This window comes from Ictalurus punctatus, chromosome 12, assembly GCF_001660625.3.
Source record: "Ictalurus punctatus breed USDA103 chromosome 12, Coco_2.0, whole genome shotgun sequence".
NCBI lineage: Eukaryota > Metazoa > Chordata > Actinopteri > Siluriformes > Ictaluridae > Ictalurus > Ictalurus punctatus.
This window is the reverse complement of record NC_030427.2, coordinates 3,016,177-3,031,689: the sequence shown is the minus strand read 5'-3', so window position 1 is coordinate 3,031,689 and position 15,513 is coordinate 3,016,177. Positions and strand designations below refer to the sequence as shown.

The 15,513-nt window shown below is 43.5% G+C and overlaps 1 long non-coding RNA gene and 1 other non-coding gene across 2 annotated transcripts; both read right to left on the bottom strand.

The window, feature by feature from the left end:
* Nucleotides 1–732: 732 nt before the first annotated feature.
* LOC128634234 (uncharacterized) lies at nucleotides 733–4,126 on the bottom strand. The gene is made up of 2 exons (XR_008397541.1): nucleotides 2,596–4,126; nucleotides 733–2,472 (listed from the first exon to the last, which is right to left on the bottom strand). It is a non-coding gene; the product is annotated as an uncharacterized LOC128634234 (long non-coding RNA).
* Nucleotides 4,127–4,836: 710 nt separating this feature from the next.
* trnaw-cca (transfer RNA tryptophan (anticodon CCA)) lies at nucleotides 4,837–4,908 on the bottom strand. Its single transcript has one exon. It is a non-coding gene; the product is annotated as a tRNA-Trp (tRNA).
* Nucleotides 4,909–15,513: the final 10,605 nt, after the last annotated feature.

The following is a 15,513-nucleotide window of genomic DNA, read 5'->3' as shown; positions in this document are numbered from 1 at the left end:
AAAAGCTTCATTATTCTCTTCTTCTTAAACACGATAGAGGATAAGATATACAAATACATAAAAAAACAGCTTTATCATTATTTTAAATCAAATCCACTTTAAAAGTGCTCCTAATTACATTTTAATTAAAAATATACTTCATCTTACTCTTGTTTAATTAATTTTTTAAATTAATATTTAATTCATCGATGATTGTAGACGTGTTGAGGTTTCACGTTCTTTGTGCTTTATTATCATAAATATACACTTTGTTTAAACTTTTGAGTTTGGACACAAAATGTAAACATTCCTCATGAATCCAGAACATTCATTTGTTTATTATTTAGAAAGTAATAATTAAACAGCTGAATAAAATGATCAGATTAATCACTTGCAACATTTAGGATATGAATTTCTTGTATTGAGAGAGGTTTTTAATTATACACAGATATAAATAGATGTTGTTTATTTGTAGTTTTCATATTTGACTCAGTACATTACACCACATTTATTTAATCAACTATTTATCAAGTTTTTTCAATATTGAACTGAATGATTGTTCAATATCAATAAAAATCTTCAAATAATCTATCAACACCATCAATACATCTCATCAGTAAATAAAAATCTACATTTATCCAGCTGATCTATTGACTGGTTTATTGAAAGTTTTACAGCTTCGGCAGGTAAAGAAGCCATGGCTTTAATCTGATCTTCTGATTTCTAATGATAATTAAATGACAAAATACAGAATTAAAGAATATCTTTATTTAAATTCAAAATCACGAATCATTTAAAAATATGGACTACAAGTCATTTCTACAAGTGTTCATACAGACAGAAAGACCAGAGATGAAACGGATTTAACAGATACAGGACAATTAGGACAAGGAAAGTGAGAGAACTAGAATTATCATTTTTTTATTATTTTTTAAAAAAAAATTACAACTGTGTTCAAGATCACAGCAAAAAGACAGTAGAGGAAACAAAGGGAAAAAATATTTCACATTTCCTGTTTAAATTCAACAGTAAAATCTCATGAACTGAAGACATCGTGACTTTTTGAAACCAGTCGTTACATTTTTGAGTCAAACGGAGCAGGTAGTGATGAAGAAGTTGCCTCGAAAGATCATTTCTTTTCCTCGAAGACTAAAAAAAAAAAAAAAAACCATGAAATCCTAAATGCATGAAAAATAAACTATGTACATTTTATGTCTAATTACAGTGAACCCTACGGAGAGTGAAGCTCACAGAGGCAAAATGTTCACGCTACAGCAAATTTCACCGGTTGACGCTAAACTCGCTCACTTAGAAGGTGCGTTTCTCTGTCCCGGGATATTCCTAGCACTGTGTGTGAAAGCTCCTGAGATGTCCAGCATGGAGACGTGTGTGTATGTTGATGTGTACACAGTACCAATGGTCAGGATGTACTGTTGTGTCCGAGTTTCTCGTTCTCCTGAAAAACACACGTGCGCGCGCACGCACACACATACACACACACACACACACACACACACACACACACACACACACACACACACACAATGGAATTGTAAAGCAAAACATTGGAATATATATCTTAATCACATCTCATAGTCCTTTTATAGAGTCTGAATCAGTTTGACTGATTCATTTCGAGTTGATTCAGAGTCGAATCACTTTCTAGTGAGAATCAAATACTCATCTCAGTCTAGTTCGTTTGGAAGTGTGCGACTCTCACTAGAAAATTACTCCGAATCGTCTCGAAACGAATCAAAACCGATTCAGACTGGACAAATGGACTAATAGAAGAGAAAGAGCAACAGGAAAGAGGACAGCCTTCCTGCTGAAAGCAAACCGGATCAGAACCTTACATTAGATTGTTTTCTATATTTTTATTTTAAATCAGTTGTGTTGTTTTTCTTCTTTCTGCACTCGATTGAGGAAACACAGCAATGATAAATAAATAAATAAATTTATCTGTCCAGCTTCCTCCTCTTCGTCCCACAGAATGACGTGTGGGTGACGGATTGACGGATTTAAAAAAAGATGTCTGGGCAAACTGTGACCTCCTCGAGTTAAAAGTGAGCATCCAAGGAAATTTAATGTGTTAACTGCACTACATTCTGCAGTCACAGCACCAGAAAAAATATGTCCATCTACTGTACATGTTAACACACAAAACAAGCTTTTGAGTATTAGTTACCCTGTCTTACTGTACAAGGCACCTGCAAATAATAAAGCAAGTAATTAAAAGTTCATCTATCATTTCACTTCCACTAATCAGTCTTTTGACCAGTCTAAAAATAAAAAGACTAAAAAGAAACAGACTTAGCAAGAAGAACTGAAGATATGTGGATGATGATGTCTCAGTTCCACCGCAGCTTCAACAGCCCTGGATCTTCTCCTTTAAAGCTTGGAGAAGGGCACGTCTTTCGGACTCTTCTTTTCCAGGGCTGCCTGCGCTGACTTCATAAGATCCTGTGTCTGCAGCATGTTCATGTTCCAAGTAGCCTGGAGACGCAGAGGAGAAATCTCAGATTTCGACCGCTCTACTTTGTGTTTGTGGCCATACTGTGTGTGCATGGGTCTACCTTGAGGCTAAAAATGCTTTTCATGTCTTAAGCAGGTTCTTACCATGTAGTCTAGGCTCTCAGTCACACTGTGGTCTCAGGAGTAGAGGAGGTTGATTTTGGTTCCTTGGACAGCGACGCGACTCCGGCCTGCAATCTCACCTGCTATTTCCAGAGCTCCAGCAATCATTGACTATCAGGGAACACACGACTGCAGAGATGAAGAACAGAACACACACTTGCCTTCATTTATACTAAATAATAAAGCTACATGAAAAAAATACACGGTACAACCCAAAGTCACATTCTTCTGTTATCATTCCATATCTTCCATGTGTCAGTCCAGAATTTCACCTTTTTGTGATCACAGAAATTAACGCAAAATTAAGAAACTCCACAATATTCAGAGGAGCTTCCACTTTTTCAAAGTCACTGCAGATTTGGGCCAAAACATGTCATGACACGTCATCACCACAACAGGCCTTCAGCACAGGTTACTCTACTTCCTGAAAAAGTGCAGACCCGGATACAAGTTACGTTCACATTCATGGGACAATTCACATTCACAGTTCCATTGTAACTGAACTCGGACCACCTTCTACAGGTAGTCTCGGGTTCGGTACCGCAGTGCACTACCCAGTCCACATTACGACGGTCACATTACCAACTTTTCATGCAAACTGCTCTGTGTTGGACTAAACATCCAGTGGGAAAGCCCACTAGAAGAGCTACACTGCAGAATTTTTCTGTCTAAAAATGAACAAATTTCAGGTTTTGTAGCTCTTCTTTGATAAATGACAAGATGGTAATATCATAAAATAGTTAATCATAAAACTTTGTATTAAAACCAGACATCTGATGCTCACTGTGGTTTATTTAATCTTCAACAAACTGCAAATGTAAATAATTGTTCAGAGTGTGCCCCCTTGTGGTCAACTCTTTCATAGGGGCTTGTATGAGTCAGAACAATCAGCCCATTCTTATCTTCTCATCACTTACTATCTCTATATATGATCATATGGACAAAAATAGCTTGTTTACAGATCTTGGTGTAAACATGTAAGCAAGCAATGTATGGCAAGTTAATGTTCCTCATACCTTCACCTGAAACCAGGCATCCTGTGTGCACAGACGAATATCACAGGCTGTGATTAGATCCACTCCTGCGAAAGAAGAAATCAGATCCACAAAAAAAAACAACTTAGTAATTCAGTCTCCTGCAGCTAAAAGCCCCAGTAAAAGATAACTCTCTGATGGTTAAAGCTTTGCAGGAAAAGTGACAGCAAACAATATGGATGGAACTTCCCAGAGTTGTGGTGAGTGTATGAGATGATGGTACTTAACAGTCCCAACAGACCTGCTTATACACAACCGCCATGCACTGCCACCACCACGGGCTTTGGGCACTGCAGACACATCAAACACAAAGTTCAGTTTATATACCACAATGTATTACTCTAATAGGTTATTGATTGTACAAATACTACATGCATGTAGAACCCCTACATGCTTTGTGTTTAATTTATGTAAGGAATAAACATACGGTTATAGGAAAACAGTCAACAATCCAATGAAGTGGAGTGACCGTTATCACCCGAAAGTAGAACTGCACATTCTGAAGTGTTTTATTCCCCTTATACCACAGCAAGTTGTCAACAAGCGCATTTCTTTATTAATTAAAGAAGATCATGTCATACACATTAATCTATTTTAAAGGCTGATCGACAGTGGATCTTACAGATGCCGATAACCGATAAGTCGGGTAGCACCTACTAATAACCGATTACTACTGAATGAAAATATAACACTCAGTGGAAAAATTAAGTTCACTTTATTACAAAAATAAACAGTACTGACCGTACCATGAAAATGTACTGCACTTTTTCTAATGAAATATATATATATATATATATATATATATATATATATATATATATATATATATTTCATTTATATATATATATATAGCATCAGACTTTTAATCTGAGGGTCCAGGGTTCAAGTCCCTGTTTGGGTGTTGTAGTACCCTCCAGATCCTCTGAGAGGTCCAGTGAAACCATCTAAGGTGCCTCTTTCCAGCATGTTTTGTTCAGCAAGCAAAATGGGCAAACTAAGGAAACATTCAGCAGGTTGTCAAGTTACTAATGGTTACTAGGTGAGAGTGTTGCTACCTAAGCTTTGTTACCTTTTAGCATGAAGTTGACAAAGACATGGGTGGTCATCATAGAGATTGGAGTCCATATAACAGCATCCTTATTAGACTGCGCAGAAAATCATGGGTCTGTGTGAAAAAGAGCACATTGAATGACCCCGACGAGATTTGAACACGCAACCTTCTGATCTGGAGTCAGACGCGCTACCATTGCGCCACGAGGTCCCATCGCAAAAATTTTAGCGCACCATGGTGCAACGCATACTTGTTCATCGGTGTGGCGCTCAAGACGCATTGGAACTCGGAGACAGGTGGTGGGCTGTGACTGTTGCGACTAGTGTCTGACATCTGGGCAAGAGCTCTTTCAGAGGACAAGGCACGAACCCTTTAAAGGGATAACCTGCCAGGTTTCCCTTCCCTGGACATTAAGGGAGATTTTCAAGATCAAATGGTAGATCTCACCCCAGTGTGTGAGAGTGAAGCGTGGACAACTTATACCTGAAGCTCAACTCAGGGACTCAACTGCCTATGCGATAGAACCATGGTTCAGCCTTCTTCTGGGTAACTTCACACATTTACCATTTGTACGAGGCCTTTGTGTCATTATACGTGTCAGACGATGGGCAATCAGTGGCAAAGGTGGCGTAAACCTGCTTTTTGCGAGGCATACAGAGCCAAGATTACACGTCAGTCTGTGGTGTGGAATTAACGTGTTTGTTAGAAATTTTGGTCTCCTTGTGCAGAAAAGCCAAGTTTAATCAAAAATGCTGATGCTATTCTGCTTGTTCTCATACCATGACACGAAGGCATTCCTTGAACCAAGACAAGCCTCCAGAGTGAGCCTTACGAACAAGAGTTATACTGGTAACGATTTCCAAGCGACATGCTGGTCAAAAGTGTGCTAGTTGTAAACAAAAATACGAACAAGGTCGTTAAACAGAAAGCACTGGGGTTAAGTTGATCTCAACTTAGAAACTGGCCAACATAATAGATAGGACCAAAGTTCAACATTCTCTTGGTTAACGTCACCATTTTACAGGTTTCACAAGAACCTTGTCTCTTTGTATGTCTCAGACTGCAGGCAGTCAGTGGGTAAAGAAGTATGAAGGACAGAGCCGTGGTTGAACCCTGTTGGTTTGTATCCTTGAATAGTGGTGCTGAGCTGTGTTAATAGTTTGTAGAAAGCCATGAGAACCAGATGGGATGCGCCCTTTCCAAGCCAAGGGCTGAGCACCATTTATGTCTGTGAGAACCGTTGAACTAGAGCGTCCACAGGCCTGACCTACAAGCTCGAGGGTAAAGTGCGCTCTCTCTCTCTCCTCGAGCCCAGGTAGCTCAGTCGGTAGAGCATCAGACTTTTAATCTGTTCACACAGTCAAACAGTCCCTGTTTGGGTGTTGTAGTACCCTCCAGATCCTCTGAGAGGTCCAGTGAAACCATCTAAGGTGCCTCTTTCCAGCATGTTTTGTTCAGCAAGCAAAATGGGCAAACTAAGGGTAAACATTCAGCAGGTTGTCAAGTTACTAATGGTTACTAGGTGAGAGTGTTGCTACCTAAGCTTTGTTACCTTTTAGCATGAAGTTGACAAAGACATGGGTGGTCATCATAGAGATTGGAGTCCATATAACAGCATCCTTATTAGACTGCGCAGAAAATCATGGGTCTGTGGGAAAAAGAGCACATTGAATGACCCCGACGTGATTTGAACCTCCTGATCTGGAGTCAGACGCACTTCCGTTGCGCCACGAGGTCCCAGCTCGAAGCCTACAGCGCATCATGGTGCAAGGCATACTTGTCCATCGGCGTGGCGATCAAGACGCATTGGAACTGGGAGACAGGTGGTGGGCTGTGACTGTTGCGACTAGTGTCTGACATCTGGGCAAGAGCTCTTTCAGAGGACAAGGCACGAGCCCTTTAAAGGGATAACCTGCCTGGTTTCCCTTCCCTGGACATTAAGGGAGATTTTCAAAATCAAATGGTAGATCTCACCCCAGTGCGTGAGAGTGAAGCGTGGACAACTTATACCTGAAGCGCAACTCAGGGACTCAACTGCCTATGCGATAGAACCATGGTTCAGCCTTCTTCTGGGTAACTTCACACATTTACCATTTGTACGAGGCCTTTGTGTCATTATACGTGTCAGACGATGGGCAATCAGTGGCAAAGCTGGCGTGAACCTGCTTTTTGCGAGGCATACAGAGCCAAGATTACACGTCAGTCTGTGGTGTGGAATTAACGTGTTTGTTAGAAATTTTGGTCTCCTTGTGCAGAAAAGCCAAGTTTAATTAAAAATGCTGATGCTATTCTACTTGTTCTCATACCATGACACGAAGGCATTCCTTGAACCAAGACAAGCCTCCAGAGTGAGCCTTACGAACAAGAGTTATGCTGGTAACGATTTCCAAGCGACATGCTGGTCAAAAGTGTGCTAGTTGTAAACAAAAATACGAACAAGGTCGTTAAACAGAAAGCACTGGGGTTAAGTTGATCTCAACTTAGAAACTGGCCAACATAATAGATAGGACCAAAGTTCAACATTCTCTTGGTTAACGTCACCATTTTACAGGTTTCACAAGAACCTTGTCTCTTTGTATGTCTCAGACTGCAGGCAGTCAGTGGGTAAAGAAGTATGAAGGACAGAGCCGTGGTTGAACCCTGTTGGTTTGTATCCTTGAATAGTGGTGCTGAGCTGTGTTAATAGTTTGTAGAAAGCCATGAGAACCAGATGGGATGCGCCCTTTCCAAGCCAAGGGCTGAGCACCATTTATGTCTGTGAGAACCGTTGAACTAGAGCGTCCACAGGCCTGACCTACAAGCTCGAGGGTAAAGTGCGCTCTCTCTCTCTCCTCGAGCCCAGGTAGCTCAGTCGGTAGAGCATCAGACTTTTAATCTGAGGGTCCAGGGTTCACACAGTCAAACAGTCCCTGTTTGGGTGTTGTAGTACCCTCCAGATCCTCTGAGAGGTCCAGTGAAACCATCTAAGGTGCCTCTTTCCAGCATGTTTTGTTCAGCAAGCAAAATGGGCAAACTAAGGGTAAACATTCAGCAGGTTGTCAAGTTACTAATGATTACTAGGCGAGAGTGTTGCTACCTAAGCTTTGTTACCTTTTAGCATGAAGTTGACAAAGACATGGGTGGTCATCATAGAGATTGGAGTCCATATAACAGCATCCTTATTAGACTGCGCAGAAAATCATGGGTCTGTGTGAAAAAGAGCACATTGAATGACCCCGACGTGATTTGAACCTCCTGATCTGGAGTCAGACGCACTTCCGTTGCGCCACGAGGTCCCAGCTCGAAGCCTACAGCGCATCATGGTGCAAGGCATACTTGTTCATCGGCGTGGCGATCAAGACGCATTGGAACTCGGAGACAGGTGGTGGGCTGTGACTGTTGCGACTAGTGTCTGACATCTGGGCAAGAGCTCTTTCAGAGGACAAGGCACGAGCCCTTTAAAGGGATAACCTGCCTGGTTTCCCTTCCCTGGACATTAAGGGAGATTTTCAAGATCAAATGGTAGATCTCACCCCAGTGCGTGAGAGTGAAGCGTGGACAACTTATACCTGAAGCGCAACTCAGGGACTCAACTGCCTATGCGATAGAACCATGGTTCAGCCTTCTTCTGGGTAACTTCACACATTTACCATTTGTACGAGGCCTTTGTGTCATTATACGTGTCAGACGATGGGCAATCAGTGGCAAAGGTGGCGTGAACCTGCTTTTTGCGAGGCATACAGAGCCAAGATTACACGTCAGTCTGTGGTGTGGAATTAACGTGTTTGTTAGAAATTTTGGTCTCCTTGTGCAGAAAAGCCAAGTTTAATTAAAAATGCTGATGCTATTCTACTTGTTCTCATACCATGACACGAAGGCATTCCTTGAACCAAGACAAGCCTCCAGAGTGAGCCTTACGAACAAGAGTTATGCTGGTAATGATTTCCAAGCGACATGCTGGTCAAAAGTGTGCTAGTTGTAAACAAAAATACGAACAAGGTCGTTAAACAGAAAGCACTGGGGTTAAGTTGATCTCAACTTAGAAACTGGCCAACATAATAGATAGGACCAAAGTTCAACATTCTCTTGGTTAACGTCACCATTTTACAGGTTTCACAAGAACCTTGTCTCTTTGTATGTCTCAGACTGCAGGCAGGCAGTGGGTAAAGAAGTATGAAGGACAGAGTTGTGGTTGAACCCTGTTGGTTTGTATCCTTGAATAGTGGTGCTGAGCTGTGTTAATAGTTTGTAGAAAGCCATGAGAACCAGATGGGATGGGCCCTTTCCAAGCCAAGGGCTGAGCACCATTTATGTCTGTGAGAACCGTTGAACTAGAGCGTCCACAGGCCTGACCTACAAGCTCGAGGGTAAAGTGCGCTCTCTCTCTCTCCTCGAGCCCAGGTAGCTCAGTCGGTAGAGCATCAGACTTTTAATCTGAGGGTCCACGGTTCACACAGTCAAACAGTCCCTGTTTGGGTGTTGTAGTACCCTCCAGATCCTCTGAGAGGTCCAGTGAAACCATCTAAGGTGCCTCTTTCCAGCATGTTTTGTTCAGCAAGCAAAATGGGCAAACTAAGGGTAAACATTCAGCAGGTTGTCAAGTTACTAATGGTTACTAGGCGAGAGTGTTGCTACCTAAGCTTTGTTACCTTTTAGCATGAAGTTGACAAAGACATGGGTGGTCATCATAGAGATTGGAGTCCATATAACAGCATCCTTATTAGACTGCGCAGAAAATCATGGGTCTGTGTGAAAAAGAGCACATTGAATGACCCCGACGTGATTTGAACCTCCTGATCTGGAGTCAGACGCACTTCCGTTGCGCCACGAGGTCCCAGCTCGAAGCCTACAGCGCATCATGGTGCAAGGCATACTTGTTCATCGGCGTGGCGATCAAGACGCATTGGAACTCGGAGACAGGTGGTGGGCTGTGACTGTTGCGACTAGTGTCTGACATCTGGGCAAGAGCTCTTTCAGAGGACAAGGCACGAGCCCTTTAAAGGGCTAACCTGCCTGGTTTCCCTTCCCTGGACATTAAGGGAGATTTTCAAGATCAAATGGTAGATCTCACCCCAGTGCGTGAGAGTGAAGCGTGGACAACTTATACCTGAAGCGCAACTCAGGGACTCAACTGCCTATGCGATAGAACCATGGTTCAGCCTTCTTCTGGGTAACTTCACACATTTACCATTTGTACGAGGCCTTTGTGTCATTATACGTGTCAGACGATGGGCAATCAGTGGCAAAGGTGGCGTGAACCTGCTTTTTGCGAGGCATACAGAGCCAAGATTACACGTCAGTCTGTGGTGTGGAATTAACGTGTTTGTTAGAAATTTTGGTCTCCTTGTGCAGAAAAGCCAAGTTTAATTAAAAATGCTGATGCTATTCTACTTGTTCTCATACCATGACACGAAGGCATTCCTTGAACCAAGACAAGCCTCCAGAGTGAGCCTTACGAACAAGAGTTATGCTGGTAACGATTTCCAAGCGACATGCTGGTCAAAAGTGTGCTAGTTGTAAACAAAAATACGAACAAGGTCGTTAAACAGAAAGCACTGGGGTTAAGTTGATCTCAACTTAGAAACTGGCCAACATAATAGATAGGACCAAAGTTCAACATTCTCTTGGTTAACGTCACCATTTTACAGGTTTCACAAGAACCTTGTCTCTTTGTATGTCTCAGACTGCAGGCAGTCAGTGGGTAAACAAGTATGAAGGACAGAGCCATGGTTGAACCCTGTTGGTTTGTATCCTTGAATAGTGGTGCTGAGCTGTGTTAATAGTTTGTAGAAAGCCATGAGAACCAGATGGGATGGGCCCTTTCCAAGCCAAGGGCTGAGCACCATTTATGTCTGTGAGAACCGTTGAACTAGAGCGTCCACAGGCCTGACCTACAAGCTCGAGGGTAAAGTGCGCTCTCTCTCTCTCCTCGAGCCCAGGTAGCTCAGTCGGTAGAGCATCAGACTTTTAATCTGAGGGTCCAGGGTTCACACAGTCAAACAGTCCCTGTTTGGGTGTTGTAGTACCCTCCAGATCCTCTGAGAGGTCCAGTGAAACCATCTAAGGTGCCTCTTTCCAGCATGTTTTGTTCAGCAAGCAAAATGGGCAAACTAAGGGTAAACATTCAGCAGGTTGTCAAGTTACTAATGGTTACTAGGCGAGAGTGTTGCTACCTAAGCTTTGTTACCTTTTGGCATGAAGTTGACAAAGACATGGGTGGTCATCATAGAGATTGGAGTCCATATAACAGCATCCTTATTAGACTGCGCAGAAAATCATGGGTCTGTGTGAAAAAGAGCACATTGAATGACCCCGACGTGATTTGAACCTCCTGATCTGGAGTCAGACGCACTTCCGTTGCGCCACGAGGTCCCAGCTCGAAGCCTACAGCGCATCATGGTGCAAGGCATACTTGTTCATCGGCGTGGCGATCAAGACGCATTGGAACTCGGAGACAGGTGGTGGGCTGTGACTGTTGCGACTAGTGTCTGACATCTGGGCAAGAGCTCTTTCAGAGGACAAGGCACGAGCCCTTTAAAGGGATAACCTGCCTGGTTTCCCTTCCCTGGACATTAAGGGAGATTTTCAAGATCAAATGGTAGATCTCACCCCAGTGCGTGAGAGTGAAGCGTGGACAACTTATACCTGAAGCGCAACTCAGGGACTCAACTGCCTATGCGATAGAACCATGGTTCAGCCTTCTTCTGGGTAACTTCACACATTTACCATTTGTACGAGGCCTTTGTGTCATTATACGTGTCAGACGATGGGCAATCAGTGGCAAAGGTGGCGTGAACCTGCTTTTTGCGAGGCATACAGAGCCAAGATTACACGTCAGTCTGTGGTGTGGAATTAACGTGTTTGTTAGAAATTTTGGTCTCCTTGTGCAGAAAAGCCAAGTTTAATTAAAAATGCTGATGCTATTCTACTTGTTCTCATACCATGACACGAAGGCATTCCTTGAACCAAGACAAGCCTCCAGAGTGAGCCTTACGAACAAGAGTTATGCTGGTAACGATTTCCAAGCGACATGCTGGTCAAAAGTGTGCTAGTTGTAAACAAAAATACGAACAAGGTCGTTAAACAGAAAGCACTGGGGTTAAGTTGATCTCAACTTAGAAACTGGCCAACATAATAGATAGGACCAAAGTTCAACATTCTCTTGGTTAACGTCACCATTTTACAGGTTTCACAAGAACCTTGTCTCTTTGTATGTCTCAGACTGCAGGCAGTCAGTGGGTAAACAAGTATGAAGGACAGAGTTGTGGTTGAACCCTGTTGGTTTGTATCCTTGAATAGTGGTGCTGAGCTGTGTTAATAGTTTGTAGAAAGCCATGAGAACCAGATGGGATGGGCCCTTTCCAAGCCAAGGGCTGAGCACCATTTATGTCTGTGAGAACCGTTGAACTAGAGCGTCCACAGGCCTGACCTACAAGCTCGAGGGTAAAGTGCGCTCTCTCTCTCTCTCCTCGAGCCCAGGTAGCGCAGTCGGTAGAGCATCAGACTTTTAATCTGAGGGTTCACACAGTCAAACAGTCCCTGTTTGGGTGTTGTAGTACCCTCCAGATCCTCTGAGAGGTCCAGTGAAACCATCTAAGGTGCCTCTTTCCAGCATGTTTTGTTCAGCAAGCAAAATGGGCAAACTAAGGGTAAACATTCAGCAGGTTGTCAAGTTACTAATGGTTACTAGGTGAGAGTGTTGCTACCTAAGCTTTGTTACCTTTTAGCATGAAGTTGACAAAGACATGGGTGGTCATCATAGAGATTGGAGTCCATATAACAGCATCCTTATTAGACTGCGCAGAAAATCATGGGTCTGTGTGAAAAAGAGCACATTGAATGACCGCGACGTGATTTGAACCTCCTGATCTGGAGTCAGACGCACTTCCGTTGCGCCACGAGGTCCCAGCTCGAAGCCTACAGCGCATCATGGTGCAAGGCATACTTGTTCATCGGCGTGGCGATCAAGACGCATTGGAACTCGGAGACAGGTGGTGGGCTGTGACTGTTGCGACTAGTGTCTGACATCTGGGCAAGAGCTCTTTCAGAGGACAAGGCACGAGCCCTTTAAAGGGATAACCTGCCTGGTTTCCCTTCCCTGGACATTAAGGGAGATTTTCAAGATCAAATGGTACATCTCATCCCAGTGCGTGAGAGTGAAGCGTGGACAACTTATACCTGAAGCGCAACTCAGGGACTCAACTGCCTATGCGATAGAACCATGGTTCAGCCTTCTTCTGGGTAACTTCACACATTTACCATTTGTACGAGGCCTTTGTGTCATTATACGTGTCAGACGATGGGCAATCAGTGGCAAAGGTGGCGTGAACCTGCTTTTTGCGAGGCATACAGAGCCAAGATTACACGTCAGTCTGTGGTGTGGAATTAACGTGTTTGTTAGAAATTTTGGTCTCCTTGTGCAGAAAAGCCAAGTTTAATTAAAAATGCTGATGCTATTCTACTTGTTCTCATACCATGACACGAAGGCATTCCTTGAACCAAGACAAGCCTCCAGAGTGAGCCTTACGAACAAGAGTTATGCTGGTAACGATTTCCAAGCGACATGCTGGTCAAAAGTGTGCTAGTTGTAAACAAAAATACGAACAAGGTCGTTAAACAGAAAGCACTGGGGTTAAGTTGATCTCAACTTAGAAACTGGCCAACATAATAGATAGGACCAAAGTTCAACATTCTCTTGGTTAACGTCACCATTTTACAGGTTTCACAAGAACCTTGTCTCTTTGTATGTCTCAGACTGCAGGCAGTCAGTGGGTAAAGAAGTATGAAGGACAGAGCCGTGGTTGAACCCTGTTGGTTTGTATCCTTGAATAGTGGTGCTGAGCTGTGTTAATAGTTTGTAGAAAGCCATGAGAACCAGATGGGATGGGCCCTTTCCAAGCCAAGGGCTGAGCACCATTTATGTCTGTGAGAACCGTTGAACTAGAGCGTCCACAGGCCTGACCTACAAGCTCGAGGGTAAAGTGCGCTCTCTCTCTCTCTCCTCGAGCCCAGGTAGCGCAGTCGGTAGAGCATCAGACTTTTAATCTGAGGGTCCAGGGTTCAAGTCCCTGTTTGGGTGTTGTAGTACCCTCCAGATCCTCTGAGAGGTCCAGTGAAACCATCTAAGGTGCCTCTTTCCAGCATGTTTTGTTCAGCAAGCAAAATGGGCAAACTAAGGGTAAACATTCAGCAGGTTGTCAAGTTACTAATGGTTACTAGGCGAGAGTGTTGCTACCTAAGCTTTGTTACCTTTTAGCATGAAGTTGACAAAGACATGGGTGGTCATCATAGAGATTGGAGTCCATATAACAGCATCCTTATTAGACTGCGCAGAAAATCATGGGTCTGTGTGAAAAAGAGCACATTGAATGACCCCGACGTGATTTGAACCTCCTGATCTGGAGTCAGACGCACTTCCGTTGCGCCACGAGGTCCCAGCTCGAAGCCTACAGCGCATCATGGTGCAAGGCATACTTGTTCATCGGCGTGGCGATCAAGACGCATTGGAACTCGGAGACAGGTGGTGGGCTGTGACTGTTGCGACTAGTGTCTGACATCTGGGCAAGAGCTCTTTCAGAGGACAAGGCACGAGCCCTTTAAAGGGATAACCTGCCTGGTTTCCCTTCCCTGGACATTAAGGGAGATTTTCAAGATCAAATGGTAGATCTCACCCCAGTGCGTGAGAGTGAAGCGTGGACAACTTATACCTGAAGCGCAACTCAGGGACTCAACTGCCTATGCGATAGAACCATGGTTCAGCCTTCTTCTGGGTAACTTCACACATTTACCATTTGTACGAGGCCTTTGTGTCATTATACGTGTCAGACGATGGGCAATCAGTGGCAAAGGTGGCGTGAACCTGCTTTTTGCGAGGCATACAGAGCCAAGATTACACGTCAGTCTGTGGTGTGGAATTAACGTGTTTGTTAGAAATTTTGGTCTCCTTGTGCAGAAAAGCCAAGTTTAATTAAAAATGCTGATGCTATTCTACTTGTTCTCATACCATGACACGAAGGCATTCCTTGAACCAAGACAAGCCTCCAGAGTGAGCCTTACGAACAAGAGTTATGCTGGTAACGATTTCCAAGCGACATGCTGGTCAAAAGTGTGCTAGTTGTAAACAAAAATACGAACAAGGTCGTTAAACAGAAAGCACTGGGGTTAAGTTGATCTCAACTTAGAAACTGGCCAACATAATAGATAGGACCAAAGTTCAACATTCTCTTGGTTAACGTCACCATTTTACAGGTTTCACAAGAACCTTGTCTCTTTGTATGTCTCAGACTGCAGGCAGTCAGTGGGTAAACAAGTATGAAGGACAGAGCCATGGTTGAACCCTGTTGGTTTGTATCCTTGAATAGTGGTGCTGAGCTGTGTTAATAGTTTGTAGAAAGCCATGAGAACCAGATGGGATGGGCCCTTTCCAAGCCAAGGGCTGAGCACCATTTATGTCTGTGAGAACCGTTGAACTAGAGCGTCCACAGGCCTGACCTACAAGCTCGAGGGTAAAGTGCGCTCTCTCTCTCTCCTCGAGCCCAGGTAGCGCAGTCGGTAGAGCATCAGACTTTTAATCTGAGGGTCCAGGGTTCAAGTCCCTGTTTGGGTGTTGTAGTACCCTCCAGATCCTCTGAGAGGTCCAGTGAAACCATCTAAGGTGCCTCTTTCCAGCATGTTTTGTTCAGCAAGCAAAATGGGCAAACTAAGGGTAAACATTCAGCAGGTTGTCAAGTTACTAATGGTTACTAGGCGAGAGTGTTGCTACCTAAGCTTTGTTACCTTTTGGCATGAAGTTGACAAAGACATGGGTGGTCATCATAGAGATTGGAGTCCATATAA